The sequence below is a fragment of the Tamandua tetradactyla genome, chromosome 18 (genome assembly GCF_023851605.1).
Source record: "Tamandua tetradactyla isolate mTamTet1 chromosome 18, mTamTet1.pri, whole genome shotgun sequence".
NCBI lineage: Eukaryota > Metazoa > Chordata > Mammalia > Pilosa > Myrmecophagidae > Tamandua > Tamandua tetradactyla.
Window position 1 is genome coordinate 44448239 of NC_135344.1, and position 16116 is coordinate 44464354.

General features: G+C 36.7%; 1 non-coding gene across 1 annotated transcript; it reads left to right on the plus strand.

Annotated features, from left to right (window-relative positions):
• The first annotated feature begins 355 nt into the window (after positions 1-355).
• Positions 356-416, plus strand: LOC143662835 (U7 small nuclear RNA). The gene has a single exon (XR_013165605.1). It is a non-coding gene; the product is annotated as a U7 small nuclear RNA (small nuclear RNA).
• Positions 417-16116: the final 15700 nt, after the last annotated feature.

Here is a 16116-nt window from a genome sequence, read left to right on the forward strand (position 1 = left end):
AAGAGCTGAGAAAAACTGATTATTTAAACAAGGGCTATTCTAAAGTTCTAGAATAAGTTGGACCAAGCCTCAAAGAAGAGTCTTAATACAAAACCAATCAACAACAAAACCCTAGACAACAGGGAGAAAAAGACTTTCAGAGTTAATTCATCAAGATAATCAGATGCCTAGACATCAGAAAAAAATTATCAGCCATATTAACAAATAGGCAGATGTGGTTCAATCAAGGAAACAAATTAAAACTTCAGATGAGACAGAATTTATAACAACTAATCAAATAAGTTCAAACAAATTTCCTAAATCAATACAAGGAGATGATGGAAAATATGCACAAAGAGCTAAAGGGTATTAAGAAGACAGCATGAAGCTTTTAGAATTTGTCTAGCAGGTTTTCTGGCTTTAGCTGGAAAACCCTCATTAAAAAAAAAAAAGAAGACAGCATGAAGCATAAAGAAGAATTTGAAAGTATAAAAAAGAACAGAGAGGCCTCTCTCTCTCTCTGTAAAGCCAACTCTGTAATTAAAATCATTACCCTTCCCCCTATGTGGGAAGGGACCCACCTTTCTGAATTGACCTCATCTGGCTCCTTTGGGGTGAGCAATCTTATCATGGAAGAAACTGAAGACAGAAAACTGCACAGAGAAAAAATGATGGGTGAGGGACTTAAACTTGACTGCATTAAGACAGGGGGTTCCCAAAACTGAAAGAGTAAGGATAATGGAGCACTGAGCAAGGGAGAAAATTTAAACAAATCATTGAATCTGGAGAGAAAAATCTGCACCAAAAACAAACCAGGGGCTTGTTTGTCTCTGGGGCTTGGGAGATGCCTCTTCCTGCCCTGACATATCCACTTCCTGGCATCCAAGCCCACTTGATTTATGCCATTCCATTCCCTCCTATTAAATAAGCAGCTAAATATAATGATCTTGAATTGGTACAGTATGTTTAATTATAACCAAGTTCAACAGAATATCACTCTTTTTGTAATAAATTGACCTAGCAATAAATGCTAGCAAATAAAGACTGTCACCCTTTTCATGTCCCTATGTGGGACATGACATCCAGGGGTGAAAGTCTCTGTGACAATGTGGGATATGAATCCCAGGGATGAGCCTGGCCCTTGCACTGTGGGATCAGCAATGCCTTCCTGACTAAAAAAGGATAAAGAATTGTAACAAAATAAAGTATCAGGAAGTGCCTAAGAGAGTTCAAATAGAGTCAAGAGGCTATTCTGGAGGCTACTCTTATGCACACTACAGCTAGACATTGTTATTTATCATGATTTGTCAACCCCCAACCAAAACCATTCCTGCCAACCCCAAAGAACACCTAGGGGTCTATCAGAGATTCTACATGGTTCCATGCATTATGATTACTTTCCAGAAACTTACTACCTCCAGATAGGTTCCTAGGCCAGATAAGTCCTGAAACCCAGAGGGGTCAGCTTCTCCAAGAACATCAACTAGTTCCATCTCCCTATCCCATATTAATGACAGCTCTTACAACATGAAAAAGTTAGAATAGGCATAGCCCAAATACCCCTAAAGATTGGGAGAAAGATCAAAGGAGAAGGAGAAGTTATAACAGAGAAGATAGGGTTTAACAAATAAGTATGACTGTTAAATCATTATATTTATTTTAGTGTCCAGTCACTTGGGGCAGCTAAAAGGAAATATCTGAAATTGTGGAACTGTAACCTACACCAAATTCTGAAAACTGTTCTATTACTGTTACAACGTACTTTGAAATTTATTGTTTTTCTGTATATATGTTATATTTCAAAATAAAAAAATGTTTAAAAAGGAACATGGGGATAATGAGGATAAAACATACAATAGTAGAGATTAAAATGCACTAGAGGCATAAATGGCATATTTTGAATAGGCCAAAGAAAGATTCAGCAAATTATAAGACAGAACAATTGAAATAACATAGTCAAAAGAAAAGATAAAGAAAAAAATAGAAAAAGTTGAACAGTGTCTCAGGGATTTGAGTGACAGCACAGTTTTCAAACATACGGGCCATGGGTGTCCCAGAAGGGAAAGCAAAAGAAAGAATATTTGAGGAAAGAATGGCTAAAAATTCCCCAACTCTTAAGAAATACAAAAAGTCCAAGAAGGGCAATGTACTCCAAACAGAATAAATCCAAATAGACCTACTCTGAGACACATTCTAATCAGAAAGCCAAATGCCAAAGATAAAGAGAGAATTTTGAAAGTAGTAAAAGAAAAGTAGTTCATCATACACAAGGGATCCTCAATAAGACTAATTGCTGATTTCTCATCAGAAACCACGGATTCAAGAGGATCCTGGTACAATATACACAAGGTACTGAAAGAGAAAAGTTGCCAGCTAAAAATTCTTTATCTGGCAAAACTGTCCTTCAAAAATGAGGGAGAGTTTAAAATATTCCCAGATAAGCAGAAACTGAGGTTGACAACAAAAGACCTACTACAAGAATTTCTTAACTAGGTTATGCCGACTGAAAGGAAAAAACAGGAGAGAATGGCTTGGAGAAGTGTGAAGAAATGAAGAGCACAAGTAAGAATAACCATCAGGATAAATGCAAAACTCAACAGTACTGTCTCCTCAATAAACAGAATGCACAGAATTTCTATGCATTCTGTATAAAACATAGAACTGTATAAGACAGTGTACCCTATTGTAGATGATGGACTATAGTTAATAGTATAGGTATAAGAACGTTCTTTCATGAATTTATAAGAAGATTTTATAAGAAACGAATACTAATATATGGTGTTAATAATAGGGTGGTATATGGGAAATATACATCTAATTTAGTTAATAGTACAGTTTTAATATTTTTCATCAATTGTAAGAAATGTACCATATTATGCAAAGTGTCAACAATAAGGGTATATGTATTTTTTACATAATTTTTCTGTAAAATGTACAATTTTACTAATTAAAAAAGTTTAACAAAATAGAAAAGTTTTTTAAAATTATGTTATAGGGTGGGGTAAGCAGTTTAGCAAACTTTAAATGTATTAATTCACTAGTGCTCTACATTATTCCAGGAGACTGGAGATAAGAAGGATAATACAGTGTGGGGGTTAAAAGAAGAACACATTCAATGTTTTAGATTACTTTAACAGTGTAATAGATCTCTCAGTCAATGGAAAAAACTAGTGAAATTCCCCGTGTGACAATTATTTGTTCTAGCAAGAGTTTATAACAGTTTAGTAACAGAGCTCTTTTACAGTGGAAAGCTTCACTGTAGCAGTACACACTTAACACAATTTGTATGCCCTTAGGATAATGTCCTTAGGAATCTGTAGAGACTTTATGGCTTTTTTATTTTTTTAATTTTCACAGGCGAGAGGCTCCACGGAGTTTCTTATCCCCATTATTCTGGAAGTTGTCTCCCTATTTGTTGTCTTTGATGTTATTGTAAATAATATATTTGTTTATTCATTTTCTACACATCACATGCTACTATATATGGTTAAATTGATTTCTGTATATGAGTCTAATATCCGGCAACCTTGCTAAATTCACTAATTCATGCTAATATGTTTTCTGTAGATTCTTTTGGAATTTTATCCACACATTTTGCCCTGTGTGAGTAACAGCAGTGGTAATTCTTTGCTTCTAATCCTTTTGCCATTTATTCTTTGTTTTTACTGGCTAGAACCTTTTTTATAATCCTGAATAGAATAATCATAATTGGCATCTTTCTCTCATTCTATATCTCAAAGGAAACACTTTCTAAAGTTAACCATTAGTATGATGTTTGCACTAGGTATCTTTACATAGTTTTATCAGATTGATTTATTTTCTATTTTCCAATTGCTAAAATGGTATGCAATGACTGAACATTAAATTTTATCAACTCTTGTTTTCTTCATCTATTGAAATTGTTTCATCTGTTAAGACTTTTTTTCTCATATGTGAATTATGTCAATTTTTTTTTAATATTATACCATCCTTAAATCTCCTAATCAGTCATATTGGATTTTTTATTATATAATATAATGTTGACTGAAATTTGCTGATATTTTGTTTAAAAAACAAAAAACAAACAAACAAAAACTGAATACATGCCCCAGGAAACAAGAGAATATGGCTGTGACTATGGACCTGGAAGAGATTGGTGAAAGATGTGAGTAGAGTGGACTGAATAATGAACCACAGAGGATTTAATGTTAGAGGCAGATGCTGAACAAATATATCAAAGAAACAATCACTGTGGAATGGATTGGGCAAGAATGGGAATTGGTATTCCATAAAATAGAGAAAAATAAGGTGTGTGCAGAATATGCACAGAAAAAAAGGCATATCCAGACCCTACCAAACAGTCTTTCTTCATTCTTTTTTTGTTTAACAACAATTTTTGGAACCCTACCATGTCCTGTGAATAGAGAAGGTATTAGCCTGTCAACGGCAAATTCTGAAAGCTTCTAGACTAGTGCCTTTAGGCCCCTAAACTGCACAACTGTCTCATTCCTTAGAGCCAAGATGAGTTCTAGGATGATTAACTTTGGCAACAAATATACTTTGGGTTCCTGCAATGAGCCATGCCCCATGTTCCAAACTGAATTGAAGTCATAATTCTTTTAGAGAATTTGAGAAAAGTCTTAAAATAGTCATGAGAACTAAATCCCAGTTCTGATTGTATTTAAGTACAAATTTTAGGAGTTTAGAAAAAAGCTAAGAGAATTTATTGAAATAGAGAATTTGCTTTGGGGAGAGAATTACAAGAAGAAAAAGACACAGAGATTTAGGAAGAAATATCTTTGGGGCAAGGAGTAAAAATGATGGAAAACTAAATCCTTCAACCTTTCAGACTATGGTTTATGAGTGTATCTGAATAATAATATTGAGAGATTTAATCAAACAGCCTGACAACCCACAAAGTAATAGGAAAGAGTCATGAAATAATAGAGATTATTATTCCTTTGTCCCAGCCCATTAATAGATATACCACCTACTCAACATCTCTGGCTACCATTACAAAGGAAATGGAGTATGTATATATCTGTCTTAAGGGATGATTTTCAGGCCTTGACAAAGCATATTTTCTGAGCAGCAAATATGGATAAATCACTTGTCACCCTGTGTCTTTTCAATAGAGTCTTTTTTCTGAGAATTCTTAAATCAAAGACCTAGACAAGTTGCATGATCAAAGTTCAAAGGTGAACTTTGAACTCTAATGTGAATTCTACTTACTATGCTTAAGAGGACAAATCAGCAACAGAAACAGCACTGGAAGACAAGCATTCCTCAGAGTTAAGTTTGATGTATTTTGACCACCACTGTTTAATATTGAAAACCCTCCTCAACTCTTTCTTGATTGGGACTGAGTACGAGTAGGAATATTGCTGTGCTGGTTTGAAATGATGTATGCACCCTAGAAAAGCCATGTTTTAATCAAAATCCCATTTTGTAAAGGCAGAATAATCCCTATTCAATACTGTATGTTTGAATCTGTAATTAGATCATCTCACTGGAGATGTAACCCAATCAAGAGTGGTTGTTAAGCTGGATGAGGGGAGATGTATGTCCATGCAATTGGGTGGGTCTTGATTGGTTTACTGGAGTCCTATAAAAGAGGAAACATTTTGGAGAATGAGAGAGATTCAGAGAGAGCAGAGAATGCTGCAGCACCATGAAGCAGAGAGCCCACGAGCCAGTGGCCTTTGGAGATGAAGAAGGAAAACACCTCCCAGGGAGCTTCATGAAACAGGAAGCCTGGAGAGAAAGCTAGCAGATGGTGCCATGTTTGCCATGTGCCCTTCCAGCTGGAGAGAAACCCTGACTGTGTTTGCTATGTGCCTTCTCATTTGAGAGAAACCCTGAACTTCATCAGCCTCCTTAAACCAAAGTATCTTTACCTGGATGCCTTTGATTGACATTTCTATAGACTTGTTTTAATTGGGACATTTTCTCAGTCTTAGAACTGTAAACAAGCAACTTATTAAATTCCCCCTTCTAAAAGCCATTTCGTTTCTGGTGCATTGCATTCCAACAGCTAGCAAACTAGAACAATTGCTCTCTAGGTTATTTTGGCACAATTAATCATTTCAAGCACAGTTTTAAGAAAATATTTAGCAGTTGATATATATCATGAAAATAGCTCTTCTCTCTTTGTTTTAAATGCATTGCTCACATAGTTAGAATATTCAAAATCAGGTTATCATAAATTGAGACTGTGGACCTTAATGGTAACCTCTGTTTATAACATATTTTACCTTTGCTGAAAGAGGTAGCCCTTATTCTTATTTGGCTATATTCCAGGTAGGTCGTCTTTCCTTGGGTTATGCAAGAAGGATATTTTAGCTCATCCTGGAATCTAACCCTGGCAAATTAATCGCACTGCCCTGATCAAGAGTGAAATACATCTTGCTGGTTCTGGTAGCCAATTTCTTCTTGATTTTGTAGGAAGATATGCTCCAAGGGGCTGAGTAACAAGCATTTTCTTCTGTGTGCCTGGATTCCTATCCAGCATCCATCTGTAGTACCTTTGAGCTTTAAAACGTGTCCAGCCAGTCTCTACTACTAAACTCTTCGTATTCCAGATACGCATTTCTTATTTGCAATTTAAAATGTTGTCAAAAACATTGTAATACCCATCCTTCAAGTTCAACATAAAGGGATAAATAAGTTAAGGGCAATTATTTATGATTTATTAACACGAATAAGAGGGAATAGAAAACATATTTTTGTAAGGTTATTTCCCTCCTAAAAGTAGATGATATTCAAAGTTTACTGCCATAAACTCAAAACTTGGTCTTAGTAAATTCTAGTGAGGAATAATTAGAAAGTCCATTACTTAGTTTCTCTTCAAACCTCTATTCTCTAGGCTTATTGGATTTCTAGTCAACTAAAACCTTCTGCCTGATTTGAGGAGTTAGAATGTGAAAATATTTGTTGAACCTGGTTCCCTGATGGGAAATACAATCCACCAGAATCAAATGTATTTGTGAAATATAAACACATTTTCATTATCTGTAGCTTATAATCAAAGCAAAGTTCCTTGCTTTGACAAACATCCTATTCACTTCGGAAATAGACATGGAACACAATTTTTGCATTTATTAATTGTGTATCCCTGCTGTAAACATTGGCTAACCATTTGCAGTTGAATGTTAAGCAAATCCCTAGACTTTTGCTGCTCACTTTCCAAACTCTTAGGTTCCATATTCTGAGTGGGTTATAATGTTCACAAGATGCATTCTCCCCATCAACATCCATAATGTCTCCCAGGGGAGGAATTTGTCAAAGGAAGAATTTGTAAAGTCACCATCTTCACTGAGGCCCTGGAGAACAAATTTAGCTGATGTGTGTAAAGACCTCCGAAGGTGAAAAATGGGGCACAATAGTCACTGGTGCCGGAGGGACTTTCCCGAGCAGTGTTGGGGAATCTTCCATGAATTAAACAGGAGCAATTCTTATATGATTGAGAGAGGAAGAGGCTTCTGAGAGAATGACAATAACATCATATGTGAAGTCCATGAAGCAGTTGTTCAGATGAGATACCTCTGTAATAGCCCATATCCTGTCGTTTGAAATGTCAAAGTATTTTAATGCAAGGGAAAGATCTGAAACCTTGAAACAAGGTTTCAAACAAAAAAAGCAAAACAACTAAAAGGGCCAATGGGAGATATTGTAAGCCTTTGAAAAGAGGTATATGCCAACTTTCAATTCTGGAGTTGGAAAGGGAAGGTTAGAAGTTCTGAAACTAGATGACCCCTTCTGCAGGAAGCTATTTCAGTCCTAGAAAGAAACCGTCTCTGTTGCATGGACAACTTCATAAGCTTAGAAAAAGAAAATAACTTCTCAAACCTAACTTTGATGTTTTAATCTTTGGATGTAGATTTATTAAAAAGACTAGATGGTGGGTAATTAGAAAATTCATTTCTTTCTATGCAATACATATTGAAAGTGTTTTTGTTGTTGTTTTTTTAAACCCTTTGGTTAAGTTTAGTCAGTCGATCAGGAAAAATCTGGGATTTAGTGAGGAAATATTCACATTTTGGCATCATGTATTGGCATCATGACAAATTTTGAAAGGAAAAAGTGTAAATCAATAAATCAGCAATTAAAATAAATAAAAATTGCCTCATTCTTTTCCTTGGAGAACCAATTCAGAACCATTGATGCCTTCCTTAACCTACCAAAACTCCTTCATTCTCCCAGTCCATCAGCTTCCTCTTGTGTATTGCAGTAGTCCTTTCCTTTTGGAGCTACCACAAACCCACTTAAACCCACTCATGATCCCATCCAGGGCTAAAGCAGCAGAGCTCTATCACCTTCCCCCAGTCCCTTCCTACTCAAATCGATTACATGTGCAGAAGAGTAACTCTTCTGAAAATAGCATTATGGTTGCAAAATTCTCAGTTTCTTTTCATTTCCCAGACAATGAACTCTTAAATGATTATGTGCTGATTTGAAAAGAATATGTACCCTAGAAAAGCCATGTTTTAATCCTGATTCTATCTTGTGGACATAACCATTTCTTTTAATCCCTATTCAGCACTTTAGGTTGGAAACTTGATTAGATTATTTCCATGGAGATGTGACTCGCCTAGTTGTGGGTATTAATTAGAGGGAGATGTGACTCCACCCACTCCAGGTGGGTATTGATTAGTTTACTGGAATCCTTTAAAAGAGGAAGCATTTCAGAGAAAGCTTCAAAACTTCAAGAGAGCAACAGAGGAGAATGACAAGAGCCATGAGGAGAGCCCACACAGCCAGAGATTTTTGTAGCTTTCTCCCCAAGCTAGCAGACTTTGCCATGTTCACCATGTGCCTTTCCAGTGGAGAGAGAGACCCTGAACATCATTGGCCTTTCTTGAGTGAAGGTAACCTCTTGTTGGTGCTTTAATTTGGACATTATTGGGACTTTTTCATGGCCTTATAACTGTAAACTAGCAACTTGATAAATTCCCCTTTGTAAAAGCCATCCCGTTTCTGGTGTATCGCATTCCAGCAGATAGCAAACTAGATCAGATTTGCAAACTATTCAGACCTTCTACAATCCTATACATTGATCTCCCCAAATTTATCTCCCTCTTGCTCTTCCAGTGTCTGTTGCAGTTGACAAATCAATGTGGATTTGGTATTCCAACAAACCCTACACTATCTTACTTTCCTTCCTTTCTTCAGAGCTACTTGCACCACCTAAATGCACTTCCTCTATTTCAAACCATGTAAATTCTGCCAATCTTACAAGGCCCAGACAAAGAACTCCTTTCTCCAAGCAGCCTTCTCAGTTCACGTCTGATAACTGTAATCTCTCTCTCCCTTGAAACTATATGAAACATTGTATTTGCCAGTGTAATATGCCTTGCCTTAAGACATTGCTCTAGTTTGCTAGCTGCCGGAATGTAATATACCAGAAACAGAATGGCTTTTAAAAGGGGGAATGTAATGAGTTGCTAGTTTACAGTTCTAAGGCCAAGAAAACGTCCCAATCAAAACAAGTCTATAGAAATGTACAATCTAAGGCATCCAGGGAAAGGCATTGGTTCAAGAAGGCCAATGAAGTTCAGGGTTTCTCTCTCATCTGGAAAGGCACATGGCAAACACAGTCAGGGCTTCTCTCTCAGCTGGAAGGGCACATGGCGAACTCGGCATCATCTGCTAGCTTTCTCTCCTGGCTTCCAGTTTCATGAAGCTCCCCCGGAGGCGTTTTCCTTCTTCATCTCCAAAGGTTGCTGGCTGGTGGACTCTCTGCTTTGTGGTGCTGCAGCATTCTCTGCTCTCTCTGAATCTCTCATTCTCCAAAATGTTTCCTCTTTTATAGGACTTCAGAAACTAATCAAGACCCACTCAAATGGGTGGAGACATGTCATCCCCTAATCCAGTTTAACAACCATTTTTAACTAAATCACATCCTCCAGGGAAATGATCTCATACAGTTTCAAACATACAGCATTGAATAGAGATTATTCTACCTTTATGAAATGGGATTTATATTAAAACATGGCTTTTCTTAGGGGGCATACTTCCTTTCAAACCAGCACAGATGTGTATAGAGACATCTTCTATTATTATCTTAATATGCTTATGTGTCACCTTGCATCTCCAATATTATGGCGAATAATTTACAACTCCTTTTCACTCTACTCCTTTCCCTCTTCCTTCCTCACAGTCACAGTTACAAAGGAATTTGCACATAATTGACACGCAGGAAATATCTAATTATTTATTGGGAAGTTTTAAAGATTCAAATTATCACCAGGGTTTCTGTTTGGACCACTTATATAAGAACCTTTAAGAGAATCACAAAGTTTTGAATGATTCCAATTGGATATTTGTTTGCTGTTGTGGCTGTTTTATTTATGTGATCCTTTGTTTTAAGCCAGCCTCTGGAGAGGGTAGCTCTCCCCTAGTTGATCAGCATGTGATTTTGAATAAAGCATATTCTCTAGGGTCATTTGATCTCCCAAAGAGAAAGTACAATGTAAATGCCAAGTGTACTATTATATATACATATCCCATTGCTTATCAAGTCAAGTTTGAAAGGATAGGGCTGCAAATTCACTTTTTGCTGCCTTTTCTTATAACTTGCAGCTGCAATTTAACACATCTCACCAGATGGCAGTTTCTCCTGTTGTTCCAACTACATTTTCTTTGACTCAATTTTATTCAATTAATCCTCCCCATGTTCTTCTGCTTTCTTTGTGTCAGGCCCTTTCAACTGCAAATAGTAAAAGTTTGTGGGACTCATTATTCTCAATGCAGCATCTAGAGTCATTGCATTTGGTTAGGTTTTCAGCTTATCTGGTGCACTGCCAGTGAAATAAGAACCACTGAGGGAGGCAGGTTTTTGCTCCAGCTAAGTCCCTTCTGAACATTAATTTTATAGGTTGAAGACACTTAAGTACTAGATGTGCAGTACCTCACTACCTTGGCCTAACAGTAAACAAGTGTAATACAGCTCATAAATGTTTGATATTCTGTCCTAAATGAAAAAATATGTATTCTATAATGAATACTTAATTAGGACTGCAAACTGAATATAAGGAATGGAGCCCCTACTGCTTCTGAGACAAAGCAGAGTAAAATGAATTACCATCATGCAGGGAATGATATTAATAGTGTCCGGCTTTATAAATGAATCCAATTTTAAGCCACTTTAGTTGCTATCATACCGAGAAAGAGTGCAACATGTCTAACATACCATTTCCTTTCTGGCAAATGCCAAGATTTAAGCCGAAAACAATTTTAGCTTGCTGATGTTTGCCTGAATTAAATATTTCTAATTATTGAGCACTCACAGTCAAACATCATTCAAAAAACAAACGTCAGTGCTCTTTTCAGCATCACCATAGTGAGAGAAGCTATCTCTTTTTATTTTCCTTTTGCAGAGATATAAAGTAGTTGAAGAACTGTTTGGATTACTTTATACCATCAGTAATTGTTGGTTCACTCCCTTGAGTCTTTCCTGCAAGAAGCAGTTGGTATTTTACTATATGTGGTAGCTTAGGTTTATGGTTTGTTGTTCAGATTTTTTGAAGGTGGATGAAGTCACCAGGAAGTCATGTTGCAATCACAAAATAAAGTTCCTTACAGATTAGCCCACAAAACACCATTTTCACAATGCCAGGATTGTGGCAATTATTATGGTAATGATGATGATAATTACACTATATAAATTGAACCTAACATCAAACAGTAGACTCTTCTAATTTTTCAGAAATTCTGATTACAACATACGATTTATTCACCTACCAGTAGGTAATCCTCTATTATATGCTCCACTTGTGCTAGTCATTGGATTAAACAGAAAATTGGAAGGCATGGTACTCCAACCTTGAGATTTACAATCCTGCTAGGTAAAGAGGACCCACACACATGAAGAGTATTGCTCAGTGCAGAATAGTATAGCAATCCCAGATATGGTGGTTCCGCTCATCATGGGAGGGAAGGAGGACCAGGGTCAGCATTTAAGTATCTATCCCACTGATGAGATGGGGTGACAGGTTGCCTTTACAAAGTCTCCTATTATGCATAACCATTGTGGTGGCTCAGGGGTTTTGCTCATTTTGGAGATTCCCCTAAGTACTCTTACATGGTTGTTACTAGAAAATGACCTTCTTGTGAAAGGATTTGCTGGAGAAGAGGGCAGTGAAGAGGATTAGAAAGGGCCAAGTTCTAGGATCTGTGCAGGAATCTGAGCTTAGGGAGGTTCTCGAGATCCTCTTTTTGCATCATGTTATATCTGAGAAGAGATGTCCTATTTCCTTTAACTACACACTCTCTATATAATCTCACAATTATATTCTTCCAAGGTGAAAACAAGTCAATAAATTCTACAATATATATTTTTAGGCCAGATGTCCATGTGTGATGCCTCCTTACAAGCTCTGCCTTTGAAGACAGGCCAGCCCCACATTTTTCCCCAAACCTTTGCCACCAGGAAGAAATGGATCTATTCTAAGGCCAAGCAAACAGAAAGTCCTCAAGCAAACTAAATTAGGCCAACAAACTCTAAGGCAGTTGGTGGATGGATGGATGGATGGATGGATGGATGGATGGATGGATGGATGGATGGACGGACGGACGGACAGACGGATGGATGGCTGGACGGATGGAGAAAAAGGACTTGGAATAATTTATCTCTTCCTGACCTTCATTCTCTCTCCTTTACTAGAATGGAAAGCTGAGACTGAGGTTCCTCTTGTTTCAGAAGCTCTTTAGTTATTAGAGGAAAAACTCTCTTCTATCTTATGATTTTACCTAGGATTTCTCAGACAAAGTTCCAGGTAAGAGAAAATGATAACCACAACTATCCTGCATTGAAGGCAATGCAAGTTTCAGACTCTATGCTAAGAGTTTTATTTGTATTTACTCATTTTTCTTCATAACAATTCTATGAGGTAAGCAGAATTTTTCATTTAAATCCCCATTTTTTCCCAATAAGTAAATTAAAACAAAGAAGTGTTCGCTAAAACATATTCAAGAAGTAGTTGATCAGAGATTTGAACCCAGAAAAGATAACTTTCAAGAACTTGTTCTTAATTGCCATATTTCACTATGCACAGGAACTAGGACTTTTGAGATGCTTGCGAGAAGATGCAAACAAATAGGAGAGCTTTACATATTCTCAATTCTATGTCTCTTTAATCTGCATCCCAAGACATGCTCCTTAAAACTTCAGTCCACAAAATGGTGACTGAGCCTGCGCCCCTCTCTGCAGACAGACACCGGAGGGAGCAAGCCAGCCTGGGTAAGATCATAGTCACCCAGATATGTCTTGTTTGGAGAAAAGTCACAGTGTCAGGAGAGGAGAATGGATGCTCTCTGTCCATAGGCGACACCCCTTCCACTTCATGATATACGGACACCAAAGACACCGTATATCATGGTGACACATACTTAAACTTAAAGCTGGTCCAAGCGCTTCTGTGTTCCCTGGGGGGGCAGCACTAAGCTGTGATCTATGGAGGGGGCCCAGAGCTATACTCCACTTGGGTTTGTTCTGTTTAGAGGAGTCCCCAAATACAATTATTTCCTTCACTACAAAGAGGAATATCTTTAGGAAAAATGTGATATGTTTCTGAAGTGCAAGAGATAGCGAAAAGGAATCTGTAGAAGCTGGCTGGGTGAAATAAAACAATACTAGGAGAGATGGATTGAGATTCAAAAGATATGACTTTTAGGGCTGGCTTGTTCCAAAAAAGCCATTGACCCTGAGCAATTCATTTTACATTCTGGACTTGGTTCTTTCATATATAAAGTAAGGTGGTAATTAGAGATGTTGTTTAAGGCCCCTTTTGGCAGCAACTGATTAATGTTGATCAGAAAAGGAAATTCATTGCTGCTAGAATTTAGAGCACATCTCATATCCATCCTGGTGCCTTTCCTCCCTTACAAGACAAGCAGAGAGGTGTCAGTACAGATTTTTTTAAATTAGGCAGCAGGGAAGTTTGCACAGAAAGTAGGAGCCATAGAGTCCAGACATTCAGTCTGAAATAGACATTTCATGAATTCACCTCAATTTTTCATTAGACTTACTGGAGTTATTTCTATGAAAAGCCAACAAACAAAATTCCCTATATTGTGTTTAAACATAGTTATAAAAATGAGGTTCTTGCCATTCCCCAGTGACGGCCTGGGGCCATTGTTATATTCATCAGGGATGGATTATTATTGCTCTGCCCATGATATTTCTGCAAAAAGCAAAAACATCATTTTTCACGAGTCAGACCAATAAAAATGCTTGGGCTAGAGCTTTAAAAAGCTGTGATTTTAAGTCCTGGATGTCATTGGAGCATAATGCAATTAGCATAGCCGTCCTTCTTATCAGTTCTATTTTATAAAGTAAAAATAATGACACAATTTAAAATATAAATTTTTGTTTGTTTGTTTTTGTCTTTTTTTTTTTTTTTGGTTAAGTAGTTCAATTCTCCAAGGCAGACACAGTTATAAAATTCTAAGTTTTACTAAATACATAAAAATGTCCTACATCATGTGATGTCTCTTGACAGAAGTGACCTTTTGTCTTGTTTCACAAAATTTTCATTTATTCCTAAACTACCCATATTCCCTAACTCCTCAGCCTGCCCTTTCCCCACAAAGAAAAAGCAGATTAAAGCAGCTGGTAACTTGTCGTCACATAAAAAAGACTTATTTATTCAGGGCATTGAAACTTTGGGGGTAATATTTAGATATTTTAGACAGTGCTGTCCAAAAGAAATATAATGTGAGCTATACATGTAATTAAAAGTTTTCTAGTAACCACATTTTAAAAGTGAAAAAAGAAACAGGTAAAGCAAAATTTAAAATATATTTTATTTAAGCCAATATATCCAAAATAATATCATTTCAACACATAACTAATAAAAATATTAATGACATATATTACTTTTTGTTATACAAAGCCTTCAAAAGTTACACTACTACCACATCTCCATTTGGACCAACAACATCCCATGTGCTTGAAAGTCATGGGGCTTGTGGCTACTGTATCAGACACTACATCAGAAGTTGATAGTTCTTCCTAAGGGAGAAATGCTAGAGTATTATATGTTTGTTTATTTGTAGTTTTTTTTTTTTTTTTTTTACTTATTTTGTCTTGATCTGCCTGTTTCACTTATTGGACCAATTTTGAAATTTCATCAGTAGACCACAGGCTTTAGTTCTTTTTCCTTTTGTGTGAATAGCTCTGTACTATTCCTTCTACATTCTTCCCCATCCCAGCATTTGATCCAGGATTCCCAACAAGGTTTGTTAAAGAATCCTGATGATGTGGAATGGCAGATACTGAATGATGTTTCCGGACCCATCAACACAGTGTAGAAATTAGAAAACAAGCAAAAAACAAAAAATCTTCTATTATATTGAAAGATAGAATCTTTCTCTCTCAATTTTTCTGGCTCTTACACACACCTACACATACATATGTAAAATAATTATTTTGATTATCTAATTCTCCCATGAATGACAGAGTGATTTAAAAGTGTTACAAAATCCACAGGCTTCTCCCAGTTCAACATACCATGTGGCATCAACAAATAGTTTTTTTCATTGCCTACTATATGCACGGTCTTGTGTGGATAGCAAGAGGCAGTAATGCTATCCCTTTACTTAGATATTTTTAGGTAGTCCATTGGGAGACAGATATCTTTTGCTAGATACTTGGTGAGAAAACAGATACCAATATTCTGTGCTTATGGATCTGAAAACAGATACCAATATCTGCACTTACGGATTTCATTGGGATTGAGGAATTTGAGGCAGCTGAGAGGGCTGAGCTAATACACCTTAATTACATGCATATTTAGCTATGTGCGGCACTGCCAATCAAATGACTGACTGGATCCTGCTAATAGTCCTTTTATATAGGCAGAGTGGGACATTGATTATTTACTGATAAATGGGGAGACTAGAGGTCAAAGAAGTCTAGTGATGTACTCAAAGTCCTATTTAGGCAACTATGGAACTAGAACCCTGAAGTTGTCATTTACAGCCTTTTTGTTTTTTATACTGCTTTTTTTGCGGCCATATTTGAACTACTGGGTGAGGGAAAGACTTGGAAATTTAACAGAATTTAATTACTTAATGAGTTTAGGAAAATGGTTTGAATCATCTGTCATTTTTCCAAACAAGATGGCCTGTTCTTCACTGAATCTTAACTTGACACCC